Source organism: Arachis stenosperma, chromosome 5 (assembly GCF_014773155.1).
Source record: "Arachis stenosperma cultivar V10309 chromosome 5, arast.V10309.gnm1.PFL2, whole genome shotgun sequence".
Classification (NCBI taxonomy): domain Eukaryota; kingdom Viridiplantae; phylum Streptophyta; class Magnoliopsida; order Fabales; family Fabaceae; genus Arachis; species Arachis stenosperma.
In genome coordinates this window covers 97992671-98002944 of record NC_080381.1, presented here as the reverse complement: position 1 = coordinate 98002944, position 10274 = coordinate 97992671, and the positions used below count along the sequence as shown (strand labels likewise).

The 10274-nt window shown below is 37.7% G+C and overlaps 1 non-coding gene across 1 annotated transcript; it reads right to left on the bottom strand.

The window, feature by feature from the left end:
- Positions 1 to 9303: 9303 nt before the first annotated feature.
- Positions 9304 to 9407, bottom strand: LOC130932257 (small nucleolar RNA R71). Its single transcript, XR_009067415.1, has one exon. It is a non-coding gene; the product is annotated as a small nucleolar RNA R71 (small nucleolar RNA).
- Positions 9408 to 10274: the final 867 nt, after the last annotated feature.

Sequence of the window (10274 nt, the reverse complement as noted above, 5' to 3'; positions counted from 1 at the left end):
AGAAGGAGAGGCAATTTCGAAAATTCAAACGATATTATGAGATTTTGAAAAAGATAACTTTGAATTTAAAAAGATAATATGATGATTTTGAAAAAGATTTGAGAAGAAATTAAAAAGATTTGAAAAGAATTCAAAAAGATAGATGAGTTTTGAAAAAGATTTGAAAAGAGATTGAAAAAGAATGAAGAAATATTTTTAGGATTAAGAATTTTTTTTTTGCATTTTGAAGTTGAAAGATGAGAATTTGTAACATGTTTATGCAAGAAATCATAAATTGAAACATGAAAAATGGAAAAATTTTGAAGTGAAAACAAAATACCTCCTCCCCACAATCCTGGCGTTAAACGCCCAGGAGATGCTTTCTTTGGGCGTTTAACGCCTAGTCCTTGCTTGTCTTGGGCGTTTAACACCCACTTGCTGCTTCTTTCTGGCGTTCAACACCAGAAACCTTCCTTACTGGCGCTTTTTTGCTAGTGATGTCCTTTTTTCTGTGATTCATCTACTTTATGTCCTGAACCTTTATTTCTCTGTATCATTCACTGAAATGTATTATCTAATTTAGAATTATAATTACAAATAAAATAAACTCATGGGTTGCCTCCCAGCAAGCGCTTCTTTACTGTCTTTAGTTGGACTATCACTAAGCTTTTAATCTAGTCTGCAATGTCTATAAACCACGGAGCTTCCTGAATAGCAAACTGCTCATCCGAAAAGGTTTCAGAGATCTCAGTAGGAGGGAGAGGCACTCCTGCTACTGGTTCTATCCGGGACAGGTGATCAGCTACTTGATTTTCTGTCCCTTTTCTGTCTCTTATTTTTATATCAAACTCTTGCAAAAGCAACACCCATCTTATGAGCCTGGGTTTTGAATCCTGCTTTGTGAGTAGATATTTAAGAGCATCATGGTCAGTGTACACAATCACTTTTGATCCTACTAAATAAGATCTAAATTTGTCAATGGCATAAACCACTGCAAGCAAATCCTTTTCTATGGTTGTGTAGTTCTTTTGCGCATTATTTAGAATACGACTGCCATAATAAATGACGTGCAGAAGCTTATCATGCCTTTGTCCCAATATTGCACCAATGGCATGGTCACTGGTATCACACATTAGTTCGAATGAATAATGCCCAGTTTGGTGCAGAAATAATTGGTGCTGTGACCAACTTAGCTTTCAGAGTCTCAAAGGCCTGCAAACACTCTTTGTCAAAGACAAATGGTATATCAGCAGCCAGCAGATTGCTCAGAGATTTTGTGATTTTCGAAAAATCCTTAATAAACCTTCTATAGAATCTTGCATGTCCCAGAAAGCTTCTGATTGCCTTAACATTGGTAGGTGGTGGTAATTTTTCAATTACCTTTACCTTAGCTTGATCCACCTCTATTCCCTTGTTCGAAATTTTGTGCCCAAGGACAATTCCTTCAGTCACCATAAAGTGACATTTCTCCCAGTTTAAAACCAGGTTAGTCTCTTGGCACCTCTTTAGAACAAGTCTAGATGGTCAAGACAGGAGCTGAATGAGTCTCCAAATACTGAAAATTCATCCATGAAGACTTCCAGAAATTTTTCCACCATATCAGAGACAATAGAGAGCATGCACCTTTGAAAGGTTGCAGGTGTATTGCACAGACCAAATGGCATCCTTCTGTATACAAATACTACAGATGGACATGTGAATGCTGTTTTCTCTTGATCCTGGGGATCTACTACAATTTGATTATAACCTAAATATCCATCCAAAAAGCAGTAGTAATCATGGCCTGCTAGTCTTTCTAGCATCTGGTCTATGAATGGTAAAGGAAAATGATCCTTTCTGGTAGCTATATTGAGCCTTGTGTAATCAATACGCATACTCCACCCTGTAACTGTTCTTGTAGGAACCAGTTCATTTTTTTTATTATGAACCACTGTCATGCCACCCTTCTTAGGGACGACTTGGATAGGGCTCACCCAGGGGCTATCAGAAATAGGATAAATAATCCCAACCTCTAGTAATTTAGTGACCTCCTTCTGCACCACCTCCTTCATGGTTGGATTTAGCCGCCTCTGTGGTTGAACCACTAGCTTAACGTCATCCTCCAATAGGATCTTGTGCATGCATCTGGCTAGGCTAATGCCCTTAAGATCACTGATGGACCACCAAAGGGCTATCTTGTGTGTCCTCAGCACTTGAATTAGTGCTTCCTCTTCCTGTGGCTCTAAGGTAGAGCTTATGATTACGGGAAAAGTGTCACCTTCTCCCAGAAATGCAAATTTCAAGGATGGTGGTAATGGTTTGAGCTCGGGTTTAGGAGGTTTCTCCTCTTTCTGAGGGATTTTTAGAGGTTCTATTATTCTCTCTGGTTCCTCCAGATCAGGCTGAACATCTTTAAAGATATCCTCTAGCTCTGATTCGAGACTCTCAGTCATATTGACCTCTTCCACCAGAGAGTCAATAATATCAATGCTCATGCAGTCGTTTGGGGTGTCTGGATGCTACATAGCTTTGACAACATTCAACTTAAACTCGTCCTCATTGACTCTTAGGGTTAATTCCCCTTTTTGGACGTCAATGAGGGTTCGTCCAGTTGCTAGGAAAGGTCTTCCTAGAATGAGAGTTGCACTCTTATGCTCCTCCATTTCCAGCGCCACAAAGTCAGTGGAAAAGGCAAATGGCCCAACCTTGACAATCATGTCTTCAATCACGCCTGATGGGTATTTAATGGAGCCATCAGCAAGTTGGAGACATATCCGCATTGGTTTGACTTTTTCAGTCAAACCAAGCTTTTTGATAGTGGATGCAGGTATTAGGTTGATACTTGCTCCAAGATCACATAGAGGTTTCTTGGTAGAAGTACCCTCTAATGTGCATGGTATCATGATGCTTCTGGGATCTTTAAGCTTCTCAGGTAAGCTTTTCAAAATGACTGCACTGCATTCTTCAGTGACGTAAACTTTTTTAGTTTCTCTCCAATCCTTCTTATGACTTAAGATCTCTTTCATGAACTAAGCATAAGAGGGTATTTGCTCAAGTGCCTCTACAAATGGAATCTTTATTTCAAGAGTCCTAAGATAGTCTGCAAAGTGGGAAAATTGCTTATCCTGTTCTGCTTGGCAGAGTTTCTGAGGATAAGGCATTTTGGCTTTGTATTCCTCAACCTTAGTTGCTGCAGGTTTATTTCCTACAGATGAGGTTGGAAAAGCCTTTTTAGAGGGGTTGCTATTAGCACTTATATGTGTCTGATCCCTTACTGGCGTTTGAATGCTAGGGTTGGAAGCTGGATTGGTGTTGGACGCCAACACCTTACCTGTTTCTGGCGTTTGAACGCTAGAACTGAGCTTTCTTTAGGCGTTTAACGCCAACTCCTTGCCTGTTTGTGGCATTTGAACGCTAGAACTGAGCATGGGTTGGGCGTTTAACGCCAGCTCTCCATCCTTTTCTGGCGTTTGAGTGCCAAAATTATTCCTCTCTAGGCTCTTACTGTCCTCAGAGGGATTTTGGGTAGTAGTTTATTCATTTCTTGGCTTCCTGCTGCATTGAAGTGAGGTATTTAATGTTTTCCCACTTCTTAATTGAACTGCTTGGCACTCTTCTATTATTTCTTTTGATAACTGCTGTTCTGTTTGCTTCAACTGTACTTCCATATTCATATTAGCCATTCTTGTGTCTTGTAGTATCTCCTTGAATTCGACTAGCTGTTTCGTTAGAAAATCTAATTGCTGATTGAATTCAGTAACTTGTTCTGCAGGACTAAGTTCAGTAGTTACTGTTTTAGCATCTTCTTTCATGGAAGGTTCACTACTTAGGTACAGATGCTGATTTCTGGCAACTGTATCAATGAGCTCTTGAGCTTCTTCAATTATCTTTCTCATGTGTAAAGATCCACAAGCTGAGTGGTCCAAAGACATCTGAGCTTTCTCTGTAAGCCTATAATAGAAGATGTCTAACTGCACCCACTCTGAAAACATTTTAGAGGGACATTTTCTTAGCATTTCTCTGTATCTCTCCCAAGCATCATAAAGAGATTCATTATCTCCTTGTTTAAAGCCTTGGATGTTCAGCCTTAGCTGTGTCATCCATTTTGGAGGGAAATATTGATTCAGGAATTTTTCTGACAGCTGTTAAAATGTCCTTATGCTAGCCTTAGGTTGGTTATTTAACCACCTCTTAGCTTGGTCTTTTACAGCAAATGGAAACAATAATAATCTGTAGACATCCTGATCTACTTTCTTATCATGTACTGTGTTAGTAATTTGTAAAAACTGTGCCAGAAACTCTGTAGTTTCTTCCTGTGGAAAACCAAAATACTGGCAACTTTGCTGCACCATGATAATGAGCTGAGGATTCAACTCAAAACTACTGACTCCGATGCAGGGTATACAGATACTACTCCCATATGAAGCTGTAGTGGGGTTAGCATATGACCCCAAAGTCCTTCTGGACTGTTCATTTCCACTTAGGTCCATGATGGAGAAAGGGAGATGACGTGGATTTATTTTATTTATTTTATTATATTTAAAAAATTTTTCAAAATAATAAAATAAAATAAAATAAAAACTAAATTAAAAATAATAAAAAAAATTTGAAAATATTTTATGAAGATTTTCGAAAAAGTGAGGAGAGAGAAAGTGGTTAGGATATTTTTGAAAAAGATATGATTTGAAAAATTTTGACCACGTCAACCCAAGGGATTCGAAAATTATGAGCAATTAAAGGAAAAGATATTTTTTTATTTTTTAATTTTATTATGAAAGAGAAGAACACACAAAAGACACAAGACTTAAAATTTTTAGATCCAATGCTCCTTGTTTTCGAAATTTTGGAGGGAAAACACCTAGGCGCACCAAACTTAAAAATTTTAAGATCAAAACACAAAGAAGACTCAAGAACAACAAGAACAAAAGAAAGAACATCAAACTTAAAATTTGTAGAAAACCAAAATAAAATTTTCGAAAACTAAAGAAAAATTAACGAGAAAACATCAAACTTAAAATTTGGCACAAGATTTAATCAAAGAAAAATTATTTTTGAAAAGTTTTAAAAAGAAGTTACCCAATTACCAAGGACATAAGCACAATGTTCTAGCCAACTGAGCTATAAATTTAACGTGTTTTAAAAAGGTATTTTTAAAGGAAAACAAAAACATGCAATTGACACCAAACTTAAGATATGAAACTAAAGTCAAACAAAAAGACTCCAAGAAAAATTAAAAACTAATAAGGAAAGATAATATTTTTGGAAGATTTTTTTGAAAAGAAAATAAAAGACCCTAACCCAAAAGACAAAATTTTCCTAATCTAAGCAACAAGATTCACCTTCAGTTGTTCAAACTCAAACAATCCCTGGCAACGGCGCTAAAAACATGGTGCACAAAATTGGAAATCACAATTCTTCACAACTTCACACAACTAACCAGCAACTGCACTGGGTCGTCCAAGTAATACCTTACGTGAGTAAGGGTCGAATCCCACGGAGATTGTTGGCTTGAAGCAAGCTATGGTTATCTTGTAATTCTTAGTCAAGATAATAATAATTCTCAGTTTTGATTGGTAGTAAATAAAAAGCATGGATTAAATAATACTTGTTATGCAGTAATGGAGAATATGTTGGAGTTTTGGAGATGCTTTGTCTTCTGAATCTCTGCTTACTGATGAGCGGATAATTTATACGCTTTTTGGCATTGTTTTTAGTATGTTTTTAGTAGTTTTAGTTGAGTTCTTAGTATATTTTTATTAGTTTTTAGTTAAAATTCACTTTTCTGGACTTTACTATGGGTTTGTGTGTTTTTCTGTGATTTTAGGTATTTTCTGGCTGAAATTGAGGGATCTGAGCAAAAATCTGATTCAGAGACTGAAAAGGACTACAGATGCTGTTGGATTCTGACCTCCCTTTACTCGAAGTGGATTTTCTGGAGCTACAGAAGCCCAATTGGCGCGCTCTCAACGGCGTTGGAAAGTAGACATCCTGGGCTTTCCAGCAATATATGATAGTCCATACTTTGCCCAAGATTTGATGGCCCAAACCGGCGTTCAAAGTCACCTCAAGAAATTCCAGCGTTAAACGCCGGAACTGGCACCAAAATGGGAGTTAAACGCCCAAACTGGCATAAAAGCTGGCGTTTAACTCCAAGAAGAGTCTCTACACGAAAATGCTTCATTGCTCAGCCCAAGCACACACCAAGTGGGCCCGGAAGTGGATTTTTATGTCATTTACTCATCTTTGTACACCTTAGGCTACTAGTTTTCTATAAGTAGGACCTTTTACTATTGTATTAGACATCTTGGTTCTTCTGGTTCCCTCTCTGGGGCCGAAACCAATGATCACTCTTGTTCTTATGTATTTTTAACGGTGGAATTTCTACACACCATAGATTAAGGTGTGGAGCTCTGCTGTACCTCGAGTATTAATGCAATTACTATTGTTCTTCTATTCAATTCCGCTTGTTCTTTGTCCAAGATATCACTTGTTCTTCAACTTGATGAATGTGATGATCCGTGACACTCATCATCATTCTCACTTATGAACAAAGTGACTGACAACCACTTCTGTTCTACAAGCAACAAGGCTCTAGTGTTTATCTTTTGGATTCTTTAACCGGAATCTTCGTGGTATAGGCGAGAACTAATGGCGGCATTCAAGAGAATCCGGAAGGTCTAACCTTGTCTGTGGTATTCTGAGTAGGATTCAATGATTGAATGACTGTGACGTGCTTCAAACTCCTGAGGGCGGGGCGTTAGTGACAGACGCAAAAGAATCACTGGATTCTATTCCGGCCTGATTGAGAACCGACAGATGGATAGCCGTGCCGTGACAGGGTGCGTTGAACATTTCCAATGAGAGGATGGGAGGTAGCCACTGACAACGGTGAAACCCTTGCATAAGCTTGCCATGGAAAGGAGTAAGAAGGATTGGATGAAGACAGTAGGAAAGCAGAGAGACGGAAGGGAAGGCATCTTCATGCGCTTATCTGAAGTTCCTACCAATGAATTACATAAGTATCCCTATCTTTATCTTTATGCTTTATTCGTTTATCACTATACCCATTTGAGTCTGCCTGACTGAGATTTACAAGGTGACCATAGCTTGCTTCATACCAACAATCTCCGTGGGATCGACCCTTACTCACGTAAGGTATTACTTGGACGACCCAGTGCACTTGCTGGTTAGTTGTGTGAATTTGTAGTGATCACAATTTCGCGCATCAAGTTTTTGGCGCCGTTGCCGGGGATTGTTCGAGTATGGACAACTGACGGTTCATCTTGTTGCTTAGATTAGGTATTATTTTTCTTCAGAGTTCTTAAGAATGAATTCTAGTGTTTCAAGGTGATGTTCCTATCATCACCAAAGCTGATTGATTCTTATCAATTTAGCTCTTGAATGCAATGTCCTGCTGAAGCTTGGCTAGCTATGTCTAATTCCTTTAGACTAAAGCTTTAGACTAACATTGCATGATTCCTGGAATTCTCATTAAGAATTTTGATACCTTTATTTTCTTTTTTCACTTAATTTTCGAAAAATCCAAAAAAAAATTACAAAATCAAAAAACCAAAAAAATATTTTATGTTTCTTGTTTGAGTCTAGAGTCTCATGTTAAGTTTGGTGTCAATTGCATGTTTCTGTTCTTCTTGCATTTTTCGAATTCATGCATGTGTCTTCATTAATCTTCAAGTTGTTCTTGATGATTTCCTTGTTTTGATCTTTGAATTCTATTGACTTGAGTATTTTTGTTGTTTGTCATATGCATTCTCATTTTGTTAGTATCAATAGTATACAAACTGCTAAGTTTGGTGTCTTGCATGCATTGTTATTTGATTTTAGTTGCATTTTGATTATTTCTCATTATTAAAAATCCAAAAATATTTTTAATTTGTGTCTTTTCAAGTCAATAATACAAAGAATTGAAGATTCAGAACATACAGCAGAGGAATTATACAGAAAAAGCTGGGCATTCAAAAATGCCCAGTGAAGAAGACAGACTGGCGTTTAAACGCCAGCCAGTGTGCCTGGCTGGGCGTTTAACGCCCAAAAGGGTATAGTTTTGGGCGTTAAACGCCAGAATGTATACCATTCTGGGCGTTTAACGCCAGGATGGTGCTAGGGGGAAGATTTTGTTTTCAAAATCAATTTTTTTCAAGTTTTCAAAGTTTTTCAAAATCAAATCTTTTTCAAATCATATCTTTTCAATCAAATGTTTTCAAAATCAATTTCTTTCCTTTTTCAAAGATACTTACTAACAATTAGTGATTTGATTGAACATTTTAAGTATGTTGCCTTTTCTGTTGAGAAAGGTTTAATGTTTGAATCATATCTTTTCTTGTTAGGCAAGTCATTAATTTTTAAAAAATCAAATCTTTTTAAAATTGTTTTCAAATCATATCTTTTCAATCATATCTTTTTAAAACCATAACTTTTCAATCAAATCTTTTTAATCACATCTTTTTTAAAATAGTTTTCAATCAAATCTTTTTTATTTCTAATTTCAAAATCTTTTTCAAAAATCACTTGATTTCTTTTCCACTCTTATTTTCGAAAATCAATTAAGTGTTTTTCAAAATGTTTTCAAAATCTTTTACTTAATTTTCGAAAATTACTTCCCTTCTTCTCACATCCTTCTATTTATGGACTAACACTATTCCTTAATGCAAAATTCGAACACCATCTTCTTTGATAAGTTCGAATTTTCTACTTCTGTCTTCTATTTTTCTTTTCCTCTGACACCTCAAGGAATCTCTATACTGTGACATAGAGGATTCCATATTTTCTTGTTCTCTTCTCTTTCATATGAGCAGGAGCAGAGACAAAGGCATTCTTGTTGAAGCTGACCCTGAACCTGAAAGGACCTTGAAGCGAAAGCTAAGAGAAGCTAAGGCACAACTCTCTGTTGAGGACCTGACCGAATTCTTCCAGGAAGAAGACATGGCAGCCGAAAACAACAACAATGCCAACAATGCAAGGAAGGTGCTGGGTGACTTTACTGCACCTACTCCCGACTTCTATGGGAGAAGCATCTCTATCCCTGCTATTGGAGCAAACAACTTTGAGCTTAAGCCTCAATTAGTTTCTCTAATGCAACAGAATTGCAAGTTCCATGGACTTCCATTGGAAGATCCTCATCAGTTTTTAGCTGAATTCTTGCAAATCTGTGACACAGTCAAGACTAATAGGGTTGACCCTGAGGTCTACAGACTTATGCTATTCCCTTTTGCTGTAAGAGACAGAGCTAGAACATGGTTGGATTCTCAACCTAAAGAAAGCCTGGACTCTTGGGAAAAGCTGGTCAATGCCTTCTTGGCAAAGTTCTTTCCACCTCAAAAATTGAGTAGGCTTAGAGTGGAAGTCCAAACCTTCAGACAGAAGGATGGAGAATCCCTCTATGAAGCTTGGGAAAGATACAAACAATTAATCAGAAAATGTCCATCTAACATGCTTTCTGAATGGAGCATCATAGGTATTTTCTATGATGGTCTCTCTGAACTATCCAAGATGTCCTTGGATAGCTCTGCTGGAGGATCTCTTCATCTGAAGAAGACGCCTACAGAAGCTCAAGAGCTCATTGAAATGGTTGCAAATAACCAATTCATGTACACTTCTGAAAGGAATCCTGTGAACAATGGGACAAGTCAGAAGAAAGGAGTTCTTGAGATTGACACTCTGAATGCCATTTTGGCTCAGAACAAGATATTGACTCAACAAGTCAATTTGATTTCTCAAAGTCTGTCTGGAATGCAAAATGCACCAAACAGTACTAAGGATGCTTCATCTGAGGAAGAAGCCTATGATCCTGAGAACCCTTCAATGGAAGAGGTGAATTACCTAGGAGAACCCTATGGAAACACCTATAATTCTTCATGGAGAAATCACCCAAATTTCTCATGGAAGAATCAAGAGAGACCTCAACAAGGTTTCAATAATAATAGTAATGGTGGAAGAAACAGGTTTAGCAATGGCAAGCCTTTTCCATCATCTTCTCAGCAACAGACAGAGAATTCTAAGCAGAACCCCTCTGACTTAGCAACCATGGTCTCTGATCTAATCAAAACCACTCAAAGTTTCATGACTGAAACAAGGTCCTCCATTAGGAATTTGGAGGCACAAGTGGGACAGCTGAGCAAGAAAGTTACTAAACTCCCTCCTAGTACTCTCCCAAGTAATACAGAAGAAAATCCAAAATGAGAGTGCAAAGCCATAACCATGGCCGAATATGGAGAGGAAAGAGAGGAGGTGGACGCCACTGAGGAAGACCTCAATGGGCGTGCACCAACCTCCTCTGAGTTCCCCAATGAGGAACTATG